We start from the raw sequence: 16,800 nt of genomic DNA on the forward strand, positions 1-16,800 counted from the left end.
AGTTGTGAGAATGTAGGATGCTGCATGCACATCCAACTGTTTAAGGTCTATGGCGAGCTTTAGACGCAGTACACGCCACGCATTGAAAAATGGACAACTGTAATGCCACGTTTTACCAGTAGGTGGCACTTCAATGCCCTCAAACTATCCACAGCATATAACAGGCAACTTACAAGCTGATACAGGGTAAAAAAAAAAAAATAATAATAAAAAAAATGTCAAACATGCATGTTATTTTTAAATTGCCCTTCTGGAATGTAATTTGTACTATCCAAAGTGCAAATATGAAGCATTACATAACAGATTTATGTAAATGAAGACATTTTCAGAAAAGACACTGTAGGGAATGTTAAAAAAGTATATGTCTTGTCATGTAAGAAAAGCAATAAGTATAATGAATGATTCAATAAAAAAAATGGAGCAACCTGCATTTAAAATTATAGCTTTTAATTAAGCATGTGCAGGATTATTTGTAAGAAAATACCAAGTGCAACCGTGATGTGCAAGATACAGAACAACCAATTATATACAGAGCAAACAATCATATGGCTTTTACCTTTCATTATTTCAGAGCAGTCGGAGATATAGGTATAGTGTATTTTTTTGCTTTTATTTGTCTTAATAAATAACCTTCATTTTATTTGTTGCCATTGTTGATTGTGTGCATGAGTCTTATTGACCATTATATTTAGGGGAGTACTCAAGAAAATAAAAATATTTGCAACCCAAGTTTAGTGTGGGATGGATGGCGGTGATTAGCGATAGAAAGACGCTCTTAAAACACACAATTTCCATTTGCGGCCCTTGAAGCAGAATTTGTGCGGTCCTAGAATGCGTAATATTATAATGCACACTTTTGTAAGTGTCTTAAACCACTGGAGAATGCAGGATTTAATTAGACGCCACACTGCTTTCAGGTTATTGTAATGAGAACTGCAATGCTCAATAGGACCATAAACCACATTACCGACGATACAAACTGCATCTTCCCTCCTTCCCTCCCCCACGACTGCAGCAGGGAATGTGACAGCGTCTGGAATGACTTGGGGACAGATATCGGCATTTTTATGCAATGTCTTGGGATGATATTTAGGAGGCTCCGTCAGCCTCTCAGCTACACGTCTTTTATAAAGACATCCATCCCAGATTAAGCTGGCAATTAATTACAAGCAGACCATGTGAAGTAAACACTTCCATCCAGCACATGAAGCACCTGGAATTTTCACTTAAGCCCCATACACACTATTAGATTTTCTGCAGATTTTTGTCTTCAGATTTACCAAAACTATGTGGTGCAAGGGCCTGCCTGATTGCATACAAATTGAAACGGAGGTCCACTGTCTGTTTTTTTTTTTTTTTTTTTGCAAACAGTAACACAATTACACATTGACACTTGCAAACTCACTGTTTTGGAGAATTAGCTTGCCCGATGTCCGGTTTCATTGTAAAGATGAACTTAGATGAAATCAGGACGGCCGTTTTCATCTTGCTTGTGGGCATTTGAAGCCCACAAGTATTTACTTCCTTTTTACATCGATGCTGACCTACCAGCATTCCTTGCTCGTTCCCGCGCATGCTCAGTAGTAACTACGCGGAGCGCCGTAAAGGTCATGGTTGCCATCACAAGAGGCGGCGTCGAAATCCCACGATAACTCGGGGCAGGCCTCCGCAATGACTCCTGGGAGCAAAGACACAAGCTCCCAGGAGCCAGTGCGGCTGAAAGGAAATGACGGAATACCCCCAAAATACCCGCCCATATCCGCAGAATACACAGACAGGAAACAGAGAGGAACATCAGGAAAACATAGGTACAGTAGAAAAAAAAGTTCAGTTTTTAAGTGAATACATTGCTATAATCTGATTGAGCAAATGTTGTAAAATAGGGTGGACCTCTGCTTTAAGGTTTGACCTCATATTATATGGTTTTGGTAAATCTGAAGGCAAAAATATGCAGAAAATCTAATAGTGTGTATGGGGTCTTAGAGTAGAGATACAATATTGCAAATTAAAAACAAAACAAAAAAATCATCATCTTGCAACCTTTTTACCCTGGAGAAATCCTTGAAATAATTTTTAGGTCTCTGTAAACCCCCCGCTAAAATGTACTATACCTACTGCTGCCAGTATAATAGCAAGATAAAGTTGATCCCGGGAATATCCAATTGTCTCTCGGGGGATCAGGAAGGGAATTGTATCCCCTGCTGTAGCAAATTGCTGGGTTTTTCACCTTCCTCTGGAAACTGTGGGTATAGGATTGTGTATATGGGATTGTATGATTTATTTATTTTCATTTTTTTATTGGTTGAACTAGGTGGACATGTGTGTTTTTTAAAAATATGTAACTATGATCAGCAATGCAACGCAGAAAAGCAGCACCTCCGCATAAATTTTTTTTTTCCCTCCAGGACAAGCTTTCGGGGTATGTCCCCTTCTTCAAGGTCCAAGCAGTACTGATTCACACATTTTTAAGCAGAATGTTAAAGAAAAAAAGGAAAAAAAAAAAAAAAAAAAAAAAAAAAAAAGAAAACAAAACACATACAAATCAATGGTAATAAAGATAGCAGCAGAGTTAGTGAGATAAGACAGAGGGAGAGCTAGGAGGGAATGCAAGGGGGGGAAATACTAATCACAGAGCGGTCGTAAAACTTTAGCATAATGTGTAAGGAAACCAATGTCTAAATTCAGGCCATTATTCTTTGTGTCAAAAAGAAGTATCATTCTTAGTTCAAACGTTTTCCTTTCCTGGATAGTTCTGAAATTCCCTTTAAGAACTAAGACATTGAGGTCTTCTATAGTGTGGTCCGATTGTGAGAAATGATGTCCCACAGGTGTGCATAAACTGTCTTCTTTATGTTCTTTGATGGTATGTCTGTGCAAATTCATCCTCACTTGCAACTTCTGTCCTGTTTCACCAACATAAGATCCTTTGCTGCACCTTTTGCATTGGATGAGGTACACAACATTACTTGAGGTACAGCTGTAAGATCCCATGATATAGAAGGTCCCATTTGTGTGTGTAACACTTTTGGATAGATTTATCTGGTTGCATAGTTTGCAGCGTTTTTTATTGCAGGGTTTGCAACCATTATTTTTGACTTCATAATCAGAGTGAAGTTTCCTGCTGATTAGTTTGTGTCTGAGGTTGGGTGGTTGTCTGAAAGCCAATAATGGGGGTTGTTGGAATATTCCTTTCAGAGTTTCATCCTCTGTTATAATGGGTTGTAAATCTTTAATTATCTTTTTGATCCCTTCAAGTGCTGGGTTGTATGTGGTCACTAGAGGCAACCAGATAAATCTATCCAAAAGTGTTACACACACAAATGGGACCTTCTATATCATGGGATCTTACAGCTGTACCTCAAGTAATGTTGTGTACCTCATCCAATGCAAAAGGTGCAGCAAAGGATCTTATGTTGGTGAAACAGGACAGAAGTTGCAAGTGAGGATGAATTTGCACAGACATACCATCAAAGAACATAAAGAAGACAGTTTATGCACACCTGTGGGACATCATTTCTCACAATCGGACCACACTATAGAAGACCTCAATGTCTTAGTTCTTAAAGGGAATTTCAGAACTATCCAGGAAAGGAAAACGTTTGAACTAAGAATGATACTTCTTTTTGACACAAAGAATAATGGCCTGAATTTAGACATTGGTTTCCTTACACATTATGCTAAAGTTTTACGACCGCTCTGTGATTAGTATTTCCCCCCCTTGCATTCCCTCCTAGCTCTCCCTCTGTCTTATCTCACTAACTCTGCTGCTATCTTTATTACCATTGATTTGTATGTGTTTTGTTTTCTTTTTTTTTTTTTTTTTTTTTTTTTTCCTTTTTTTCTTTAACATTCTGCTTAAAAATGTGTGAATCAGTACTGCTTGGACCTTGAAGAAGGGGACATACCCCGAAAGCTTGTCCTGAAAAATTGTATGTTAGTGCAAATAAAAAAAGTATCACGGACAGTACTCAATTTTCTCTGTCACAATTGCACTAATACGGCTACAACAAATCAAGTTTTTTCCCTCCATAAACTTAAAGTGATACTAAACACACACTGTTTAAGCCTCTTACTGACTTATTTTTCTGCGGCAGGGCGACCGCTCTGCGGCAGATTACGTACAAGGTATCTGATCTGGCACTTCCGGAAGACTCCCAGCGGGAACCAATCAGCAGGTTCAGCGGACGCGATGTCTGCCGGGACCCGCTGATCGTTCAGGAGAAAGGCAGAATGGTGGTCTGCCTGTGCTAAGCAGAAACATGGATCTCTGCCACCCCCTGACAGTAAAAGCACCCCCCACACAGTAAAGCCTCGTACACACGCTTAGATTTTCGGACGACCAAACGTCCGTTTTTTTGTGACATGCTAGTCTAATGTCGAAAGTGAGGAGGTTACTCACAATACGAAAATTTTCATACAACAGAATACAACGTCAGAAGTGACATAATGTGTTGAATAGTTTTGTATGTATTCTTTCATTTCTGAGTATGTGTAGTCTTGCTCTTACAATTTTTTTCGTACAAAAACCGTACTAATTAAAACAAAGACTAAGACAAAAATTTTATAGTCTGCACATCCAGCTTTTGTCTGACGAAAAAGCGAAATTGGCTGTCGATTTGCATTGCACCTTCGGAAATTACCCCCAGTGTGTCAACTGCTGGGCTAGCTCCCATCATGAGGGATCAATGGACGTGTTTCAGGGGTGCAACCCCCTTCCTCTCACCTACTCTAGTTTTGAGGAAGGGATTGCACCCCCAAAACGCATACATTGATATCCCGTGATGGAAGATAGCACATGTTGACACACTGTGTGTTTTGGGGCTTTAGAAAATAACCTCTTTGTACCTACACACATTTTAGGCAGGGGATCATAAGGGACATTTAACAGTTATGCCTCTACATGTACGTGGCTTCAAATTTTGGCTTCTAGAGGGGTGAGATCACTAGACATGCGCGCACTGAAATATTTTGTTTTGGAATTTCATTTTAGTCCGAAAAATACATTTATTTAGTTACTCCCGAAATTCGTTTTTATTTATTTTTTGTTAAAAATTGCATTCGTCCGAAAATCCAAATTAAGGTCGAATCTGTCATTGAAGGCTTATGGTGTCTGTCGAATGTTCAAAGAAGATTCGACGGAGCAGCTAAACTGTATGATGCCATATAGTTTACCTGCTCCATCGAATCTTCTTAGAACTTTCAACAGACACCATAAGCCAAAGTACGTGTGTACTTAGTTCTAGCTATTTTAATGCTCCTCCTCTTTGGTTACAATCAGCCAATAACATTCATCATCATCATTATTTTTATTTATCTTTTCTCCCTTACGTCAAATCTTTTCTCCCCTACGTCGAATCTTTTCTCTCTATGTAGAATAATCTTGGACTAATAGAGTTAAGGTTAGGCACATTCGACCAGTGGCGTAGCGTGGGTTGTCAGCACCCGGGGCAAGGCAAGTAATTTGTGCCCCCCCCCCCCTAACCTGCGGACTTTTATCACTCCCCGAGTCCCTTCAAATACAATAGTACTGACCTACCTGATTCCTATACTGACCATTACACACTACACTGACCACTATACTATACTGTCCACTACACTAAGAACTACACTGACCACTACACTACACTGACCACTACACTATGCTGTCCACTACACTAAGAACTACACTGACCACTATACTGTCCACTACACTACACTGACCACTATACTGACCACTACACTGAGAACTACACTGTCCACTACACTATACAATACTGACCACTATACTACACTGACCACTATACTGTCCACTACACTGAGAACTACACTGACCACTACACTAACCACTATACTATACTGACCACTACACTGAGAACTACACTACATTGACCACTATACTGTCTACTACACTACACTGACCACAATACTACACTGACCACTATACTACACTGTCCACTATACTACACTGTCCACTACACTGTACTGACCCTTATACTACACTGTCCACTACACTATACTGACCACAATACTACACTGACCACAATACTACACTGACCACTACACTGTACTGACCACTACACTGTACTGACCACTACACTGTACTGACCACTACACTAAGAACTACACTAGCCACTATACTGACCACTACACTGAGAACTACACTGTCCACTACACTATACAATACTGACCACTATACTACACTGACCACTATACTGTCCACTACACTACACTGACCACTATACTGACCACTACACTAACCACTATACTGTCCACTATACTATACTGACCACTACACTGAGAACTACACTACATTGACCACTATACTGTCTACTACACTACACTGACCACTATACTACACTGTCCACTATACTACACTGTCCACTACACTACACTGTCCACTACACTGTCCACTACACTATACTGACCACAATACTACACTGACCACTACACTGTACTGACCACTACACTGTACTGACCACTACACTACACTGACCACAATACTACACCGACCACAATACTACACTGTCCACTACACTGTACTGACCACTATACTACACTGACCACAATACTACACTGACCACAATACTACACTGACCACAATACTACACTGTCCACTACACTGTACTGACCACAATACTACACTGACCACAATACTACACTGTCCACTACACTGTACTGACCACTACACTATACTGACCACAATACTACACTGACCACTACACTATACTGACCACAATACTACACTGACCACTACACTGTACTGACCACTACACTGACCACAATACTACACTGTCCACTACACTGTACTGACCACTACACTACACTGTCCACTACACTACACTGTCCACTACACTATACTGACCACTACACTACACTGACCACTACACTACACTGACCACTACACTACACTGTCCACTACACTGTCCACTACACTATACTGACCACAATACTACACTGTCCACTACACTGTACTGACCACTACACTGACCACTATACTACACTGACCACTACACTGACCACAATACTACACTGTCCACTACACTGTACTGACCACTACACTACACTGTCCACTACACTACACTGTCCACTACACTACACTGTCCACTACACTGACCACTACACTGACCACTACACTACACTGACCACTACACTACACTGTCCACTACACTACACTGACCACAATACTACACTGTCCACTACACTACACTGACCACTACACTACACTGACCACTACACTACACTGTCCACTACACTGTCCACTACACTACACTGTCCACTACACTATACTGACCACTACACTATACTGACCACTACACTATACTGTCCACTACACTATACTGTCCACTACACTACACTGACCACTATACTACACTGACCACTACACTGTACTGACCACTACACTACACTGTCCACTACACTGTACTGACCACAATACTACACTGTCCACACCACTATACTGACCACTACACTATACACTATACTACACTGTCCACTACACTATACTGTCCTGCCTAGTCTTCCTATACTGACACTACATATACAGCGCCTGTCTCTTCTCTCCCCCCCCCCGTTTATCTATTTCTTACCTTATTGTGTTGCCTCGGTCTGGAGGATGAGAAGACATCTGCCCCGGCGCTCACACTCTCGTCTCCCCTGCGCTCCGGCCGCCATATTCATTTTTCCCGGCGCACTGTGATTGGGCGAATGGGGGTCATGTGCGGAGGCGGGACTTCAGGAGCAACTGTGATCGCGGATAGGCCAGCCCCACGCCGCACATGACCCCCATATGCCCAATCACAGGGCGCAAAACACTAGACATGGCGGCAGAGCGCGGGGGACACAGGAAAAGAAATTAGGAGGAGGCAGCCAGTAGTGACACTACTGGCACGAAATTGCGCCCCCCTAAATTTCGCGCCCGGGGCCACGGCACCCCCCGCACCCCCCACGCTACGCCACTGCATTCGACCACAGGTTTGATGGACACAGATTGTTATTGTCATCATCATGTTGAATCTCCTATCTATATCGAACTGTTGTAGCAACGAAAACGAAAATAAAGCATTTGTTTATGTCGGATCTTTCGTTTTTCAGATTTTGCACTTTCGTTATCGTTTGTTAAAACGATAACGAAAATACCTGAAATTCGGACGAAAATGCATTCGGATGAAAACGATTGCACATGTCTAGAAATCACCACTTCTGAGAAAGGCAACTTCAACACAGTTTTGGGATACTAATGTCTCATATGGCCTTTACTTTAGCAAAGTCGAACTTTGTAAGTTCCTGAGTTGGGGATGTGTATCTTATGTTTTTAAACATGCCTGTTTAGCCCCAAAAAAGGCAAAATAATGGCAAACATACATGTTATACACCATGATGTTGGTTTGTTCAAAAACCTCTTAAAACACACATGTGAATGTGCTTGGAGTAAAATGTTTTATACTAAACAATGTGGGGCTTCTTATTTCAATGCTCAATTCCAGTGTATTTGTTAAGTTGGTGTAGTTACAGTGACAATGTGCTCTAAAATGTTGGAAATTTTAGGGCCTCAAAGAAATTAATTAAAGGAGTTGAAAAGGCTGAATATTTTTAACATTATTGTATTACATACATTAACAACAATAACATTGTGTGTGTGTGTAGCAGACCCACAGCAGAACATAATAGTTAGCTGAAGAAGAGATTGTCACCTCATGGAGCAAATAAGTTACGTTTGCACTGTTGTAGAAAATGGCCAAAATTAAGGCCATTTGAGAACCTAGGAGACAGATAAGAAACACAAACAGTAATTCAAATGAAATAGGAGTTTAGTATCAAATTAAAGATTTATTCCTGATCAGCAACATTTTGCTGCAAAGCCACTGCCCCTCTACCCACAAAGTGGTCCATATATTGTTGCCGGACATCTCGGGCAGTTTGGGAAGGCAACCCAGTACGGCCACTTTCCAGAGCCGTCATTACACCAGGATCCTGGGCCTGACACTGAAAAGTCAACCTCACTTTGAAGTGAGGCAAGGTAGCTGCTTGCATTCCTACGTAAGTAATTGTGCAGTATGCAGCAGTTCAATACGATATGGTTTATCTTGTATTCGGTCAGGTAATTGATGTTAGAAACAGCCTGAACCGACTGGATAGTATGCCAAAGGCATTTTCCACAACCCTTCGGGCACGAGAGAGCCTGTAGTTGTAGATCCTCTGCTCTGGGGTGAGGTTCCTCATAGACAAGGGCCTCATAAGATGTTCCCCCAGAGCAAAGGCCTCATCTGCCACAAAGACAAAATTGAGGCCCTCGACATTCTCCTCAGGAGGTGGCAAACGGTAGAATTCGGTCTGTGCAATCACTCCTGAGTCTCAGTTGTGGCCGTTCATCCCAACATCCAGGTACAGGAACTCATAATTTGCAGACACTACCGCTAGCATGACTATGCTGCAAAAGCCCTTATAGTTATAATAATAAGAGCCCGAGTTGGGTGGTGGGACAATACGGACATGCTTCCCATCAATCGCCCCACCACAGTTGGGAAAATCCCATTGATGGTGGAATTGGGTTGCAACAGCCTGCCATTGCTGAAAGTTGGTAGGAAACCGTGGAGTCAAGCAAGAAAAAAATTAATACTTTTGCACATAACATTGCAAGCAGATTTGACACAAACATTCTTGGCCAACATAAGTATAACATAAGTATAACATTTATTTAAATGAGTATTTAAAGACAAAACTTATCAGCTTATCAGATTCCTCACCCCCTCTGGTGGCCCATTCTAAAAATGTTATGGGGGGGGGGTAGATGTTTTGGACAATTAACCCTCTCCACTTGCATGAGAACTGAATGCATAAATAATATGTAATACTTTGGCCAGCACCTCCTTACTTACACTATTGGCAGCTCACTGTACAGGTAAGAAGTGCCATAATCCAAAAATATGGATATGCACTGTCCAAAATGAAGCACATTTTTACATTCATAAATTACCTATCAAGATAATAGGAGACAAAAACTTTCAACAGTACCATTTGAAGGTATTCGGGCAGGCCTTTGCACTACATGCTTTGTTGAATTCATCCAGAAAAATGACCACAAAAGATGTATAGTGTGTATGGGTTTTGCAAAGTCAGCAGATAGAGTATTGGTATCGGTTGACTTACCATTGGGGGGGGGGTGCCCCAAAAAAATTGCACTCTGCCTGAATTTGAGGACAACATTTGTACACATTTTAGGGGGTGTTTAGGGTAAGCACAAAAATGAAGCTCACAAAATACATTGTTAGGTTACTAGCATGCATGAAGGACATAAAAGGAGCATTAAAAGCATACAGCATACATGAGGACAAAGAGGGCATTCACAGCATATTACAATGATGGTAATTATGGAAGGAACAAATTAATACAATACATTAGAAAACATTAAATACATAGAATATGATGTTAAAGGCTAAAACGTTCCCGAATATAGTCCTTCTGCAGGACTTGGATAATGGCAGAACAGGTCTCTGGAATAATGCGTCCCAGAGCCTAAGGGGAGATCCCAGTTGTGAACTTCAGATCCTGGATACTTCTCATCGTCGCCAAGTACCGCAGGGTGGCGATGAGCCTTTGCTCAGGAGTAATGGCAAGCTGCATGCATGTGTCCTGCTTACTAATATAGGGGGGTAAGCAATGCCGATAGACAGTGAAAAGCAGGGGTCCGTCATCCGGAGATAATTCCTGAAATCATCAGGATTATTCTCCTGGAGCTCCCGCAGCAAAGGCATATGACAGAATTGGTCACGATTAAGCAACCAATTCTTTGTTCAAGAACTCCTCCTGTTCCTGGACTGAACTTGGGTCAAAGCAATAACTCCAAGCCCAATGATAGCACGATCTCAGCATGAGATAGCACGAGAACGCCACATGGCTAGTAGACGAACGGCTAGTAGACGAACGGCCGTTCAGAAACAAACTGACAAGCACGCACTGAAAATCAGAAAGGACCTGACAAGCATGACCTGAAAATCAGAAACGAACTGACAAGCACGCACTGAAAATCAGAAGCCAACTAAAAAGAATGCACAGAAAATCAGAAACGACCTGACAAGCACGCACTGAAAAACATAAACAAACTGACAAGCACGAGCTGAAAAGCGTAATTCGACACTCACCAAACTTCTACTAACACGAGATTAGCAGAAGGAGCCCAAAGGGTGGTGCATGACTATTGAACTTCCTTTTTCTCACCTCGTACTAGGTCTAGTATGTCACTACATTTGTAATTGTTGGCCAACAATTGTGTGGCCATGTGTATGCAAGACAAGTTTGGGCCAACACCCTTCGGACAAAATTTCATGGTTTTGGTGGCTAACAATCCGATCGTTTGTAAGAGGCTTGAAGGTTTGACTTCATATTATATGGTTTTGTTAAATCTGAAGACAAAAATCTGTAGAAAATCTAATAGTGTGTATGGGGTCTAAATCTTTGATTTGCAGGGCACTGAATCTGTGATATATGTGTTAGGCAGTAAGGGAGTAGGGTCAATCAATTGCAATGGGCTTTCCATAGGATACAATGATAATGTCAATAAGGCATCATCTAAAAATGGCAAATAATAAAAATTGATTGGGGCAGGAGGATGTAATAAATTGCCATATTATTACCACAGGAAATGTTACTTAGCCATGGCTTGCCTGCTAAAAGATGGGAAATGCAGATACAAAGTCAAATCCAATGGTCAGTTCTTTTTTCTTTTTAATGTGAACAATATCCAATGGGTGTCTGTCCCTCAATGAACAGTGAACCAATGATTACCTGTATGTCTATAAGGTATTTTTCAGGTCTTATATACAGTATACTGTATACACAGACACACATATATATATATATATATATATATATATATATATATATATATATATATATATATATGTATTGTATGCATTATTTTATATATATATACAGTGGGAATGGACCCCCTTAAATTTTTCACTCTTTGTTATATTGCAGCCATTTGCTAAAATCATTTAAGTTCATTTTTTTTCCTCATTAATGTACACACAGCACCCCATATTGACAGAAAAACACAGAATTGTTGACATTTTTGCAGATTTATTAAAAAAGAAAAACTGAAATATCACATGGTCCTAAGTATTCAGACCCTTTGCTCAGTATTTAGTAGAAGCACTCTTTTGATCTAATACAGCCATGAGTCTTTTTGGGAAAGATGCAACAAGTTTTTCACACCTGGATTTGAGGATCCTCTGCCATTCCTCCTTGCAGATCCTCTCCAGTTCTGTCAGGTTGGATGGTAAACGTTGGTGGACAGCCATTTTTAGGTCTCTCCAGAGATGCTCAATTGGGTTTAAGTCAGGGCTCTGGCTCTGGCATTCAAGAACAGTCACCGAGTTGTTGTGAAGCCACTCCTTCGTTATTTTAGCTGTGTGCTTAGGGTCATTGTCTTGTTGGAAGGTAAACCTTCGACCCAGTCTGAGGTCCTGAGCACTCTGGAGAAGGTTTTCATCCAGGATATCCCTGTACTTGGCCGCATTCATCTTTCCCTCGATTACAACCAGTCATCCTGTCCCTGCAGCTGAAAAACATCCCTACAGCATGATGCTGCCACCACCATGCTTCACTGTTGGGACTGTATTGGACAGGTGATGAGCAGTACCTGGTTTTCTCCACATTTACCGCTTAGAATTAAGGGCAAAAAGTTCTATCTTGGTCTCATCAGACCAGAGAATCTTATTTCTCACCATCTTGGAGTCCTTCAGGTGTTTTTTTTAGCAAACTCCATGCGGGCTTTCAAGTGTCTTGCACTGAGGAGAGGCTTCCGTCGGGCCACTCTGCCATAAAGCCCCGACTGGTGGAGGGCTGCAGTGATAGTTGACTTTCTACAACTTTCTCCCATCTCCCGACTGCATCTCTGGAGCTCAGCCACAGTGATCTTTGGGTTCTTCTTTACCTCTCTCACCAAGGCTCTTCTCCCCCGATAGCTCAGTTTGGCCGGAAGGCCAGCTCTAGGAAGGGTTCTGGTAGTCCCAAATGTCTTCCATTTAAGGATTATGGAGGCCACTGTGCTCTTAGGATCCTTAAGTGCAGCAAAAATTTTTTGTAACCCTGGCCAGATCTGTGCCTTGCCACAATTCTGTCTCTGAGCTCTTCAGGCAGTTCCTTTGACCCCATGATTCTCATTTGCTCTGACATGCACTATGAGCTGTAAGGTCTTATATAAACATGTGTGTGGCTTTCCTAATCAAGTCCAATCAGTATAATCAAACACAGCTGGACTCAAATGAAGGTGTAGAACCATTTCAAGGATGATCAGAAGAAATGGACAGCACCTGAGTTAAATATATGAGTGTCACAGCAAAGGGTCTGAATACTTAGGACCATGTGATATTTCATTTTTTCTTTTTTAATAAATCTGCAAAAATGTCAACAATTCTGTATTTTTCTGTCAATATGGGGTGCTGTGTATACATTAATGAGGAAAAAAATGAACTGATGAAAAAATGATTTTAGCAAATGTCTGCAATATAACAAAGAGTGAAAAATTTAAGGGGGGTCTGAATACTTTCCGTTCCCACTGTATATATATATATTTTTTTAACTCTGGGCCCTGTGCAATCACTCAGCTGTTGCTTCTTTTATGTTCAATTGTCTCTGTATTTGATGTTCCTTTTTTTGTATTTATTGTTTTTAACCACTTCAATACCGGGCACTTATACACTTTCCTGTACAGACCAATTTTCAGCTCTGTCGCAGTTTGAATGACAATTGCGCGGTCATCCATCACTGTACCCAAACGAATTTTTTATCATTTTGTTCCCACAAATAGAGCTTTCTTTTGGTGGTATTTGATCATCTCTGCGTTTTTTATTTTTTGCTAAACAAATAAAAAAAGACCGAAAATTTTGAAAAAAATATAAGTTTTGCTTTTGTTTCTGTTATAAAAATTTGTAAATAAGTAGGTTTTCTCTTTCACTGATAGGCACTGATAAGGCGGCACTGACAGGCACTGATAAGGTGGCACTGATGAGGTGGCACCAATGAGCGGGCACTGACGGGCACTGACGATGGGCACTGATATGCGGCACTGATGGGCACTGGTAGGTGGCACTGATGGGTGGCACTGATATGCAGCACTGATGGGCATTGATAGGCAGCACTGATGGGCACTCATGGGTGGGACTGGTGGGCACTGATGGGCACTGATAGGCGATACTGATGGGCACTGAAAGACTGCAAAGATGGGTTCTTATGGGTGGCACTTATTGACGGCACTGCTGGGCACTGATAGGCAGCACTGCTGGGCACTGATGGACACTGATAGGCGGCACTGATGGGCATTGATACGTGGCACTGATGGGCACTGATACGCGGCACTGATATGAGGCACTGATAGGCATCCCTGGTGGCACTGGCAGTAGTAGGCATTGTGAGTGGGCACTGATTGGCAGCTTCCTGGGCGTTGATTGGTAGCTGCCTGGGCACAAATTAGTATTTCCTGGGGGGTCTGGGGGGGCATACCTGGTGGTCCAGTGTGGATGACCATCCTGGTGGTCCTGGGCGGCATGATGGTGGTCCTGGGTGGGATCCGAGGGGGGGCTGTGCTGATAAACAATCAGCACAGACCCCCCGTGTCAGGAGAGCAGCCAATCGGCTCTCCTCTACTCTCTGTCAGACGCGAGTGAGGAAAAGCCGATCACCGGCTCTTCCTATTTACATCGTGATCAGCCGTGATTGGACATGGCTGATCACGTGGTAAAGAGTCTCCGTCAGAGACTCTTTACCTAGATCGGAGTTGCGGTGTGTCAGACTGACACACCGCAAGAATGATCGCCGCGATGCACACCCCTGGGGGCCTGCAGCGGCTTAATATCCTGATCACGTCATATGATGTCCAGTCAGGATATTGTAACCACTTTGCCGCCGTCATTCTGCTATATGGTAGGCGGCAAGTGGTTAAATTAACGTGATTTTAAAATGAACTTTTTTTTAATCTGTTAGTGCTCAGTGTCTTTATTTAGCTTTGTCCTTTTTTGAGAACATAAATTAATATAAATAGGTGTATCGGTACCCCCGTAGGGACTGCTGAAGGATTATGGGCCACCTGTCACCCTGCCCAGCCCGGCATTCACTTCCAGACACTCCAAGACAATGAACAAGTCCATCAGCTTTGTTTTTTTGTATTTTATTGAGGGAGTAGAACTTGGATGAGGTTAAGGAATTCATGGGATACCCAGTAAAAAGATACTTGCATAGTTTGGGACAATTTAGACATTCTCCTCCTGCACAACACTTGCTTCAGACTATCTCTCCTTCTCTCTCCAGCACAATTCTTCAGGCGCAGCTAGCACATGGTTAGGCCTGACTCTGGTTTCAGCCAGACTTTAGCAACAGCACCTTATTACAGGCAGGGACCGCGGGCCCCTATGATATAGCAAAGAAAGTTCTGGTGCTAGCTGCCCTCTTTGGTGGACTGCTGCTCCCATGCCTCCCAGCTCTCCCGAATGTGCCTACTACTCACCGACACCTGGTGGATCCCTCCTGGAGACTTGCCCAGCAGTATTCCCCGCTGTCCTCTCCTGCTCCTGTTCAGGACACCCCTTGGATTTTATGGGGTTCCTGTACATCTCCAGACTGGGGAGCTTCCTCCAAGGCCCCGACAGCCTAATACTCCATCTCCAGTTCTTCCACCCGAACAACTCCTCCCCCAGCTGGGCTGACTCTAGGTATTTAAGGAGGGCTGCCCCCTGCCAATCCATCTTGGGGATTGGTCAGAGCTCCTTAGAACACCCCAGACAGCTCCACCCTTCTTCCCCACCTTCCTTTTAGAAGCCTGAAAAGTGAAGCTAGCTGTTTGTCACCAGCCTACTCTAGGCCACTCCCAGCCCTCAGATCAAAACAAACAGGCCTAGCTTTCAGCAAGGCCCGCCCAAATCTACCTGCTCCAACAAAAAACTCACCTCTAGCACCTACCTAAAGTAGAGGGTGCTACATAGGCATTTGCTATAACTTATGAACACTATTATTTTTAGTCAATGCAGATTATTGAATTCGGAAAATGAACAGTTGAAGCGAGTATTTTGTCATGCAGAGTTAGGGTCATGGCAGCAGGTCTAACTATGTACACTACTGCCACACCCTGGCCATTTGGCTGAGCATTGGCACACTGGAAAATACAATGGAAATTTCTGCTACTCAGCTGTACTTGAAATAAGGGGTCATTGATCACTGTGATTAGAGAACAGGATATTCACATAAACATTCAGCAGCTCCGGGGCAAAAAGCTTCCTACAGTGTGGCATGTTTGCCAACTCATCCCTTTAATTACTAACACATATTCATTGCACAGGTTCTGCGTGTGATTAAAGGGTGGGAAGGCACTGACTAAATCTAATTAACCACAGAACCTACATAACAGAACCTGGCAACCCTGCACATACTGCTTTGCGAGAAAAGCTATATCAAATGCTTCTATGTCCCTGTTTAAAAGGAAACTATAATAATTGTAACTTAATAAAATATTATTATTACCTTCATATTTGCAAGTTTGAAACATTTGTATGATATACAGTGCCTTGCAAAAGTATTCACCACCTTGGCTTTTTACCTATTTTGTTACATTACAGCCTTTAGTTCAATGTTTTTTTAGTCTGAATTATATGTAATGGATCAGAACACAATAGGCTAAGTTGGTGAAGTAAAATTAGAAAAATATATACATAAAACTATTTTTCAAAAATTAAAAACTGATAATTGGCTTGTGCGTATGTATTCACCCCCTTTGTTATGAAGCCCATAAAAAGCTCTGGTGCAACAAATTACCTTCAGAAGTCACATAAT

The sequence above is a fragment of the Aquarana catesbeiana genome, linkage group LG12 (assembly GCF_042186555.1).
Source record: "Aquarana catesbeiana isolate 2022-GZ linkage group LG12, ASM4218655v1, whole genome shotgun sequence".
In the NCBI taxonomy this organism is placed as follows: Eukaryota; Metazoa; Chordata; class Amphibia; order Anura; family Ranidae; genus Aquarana; species Aquarana catesbeiana.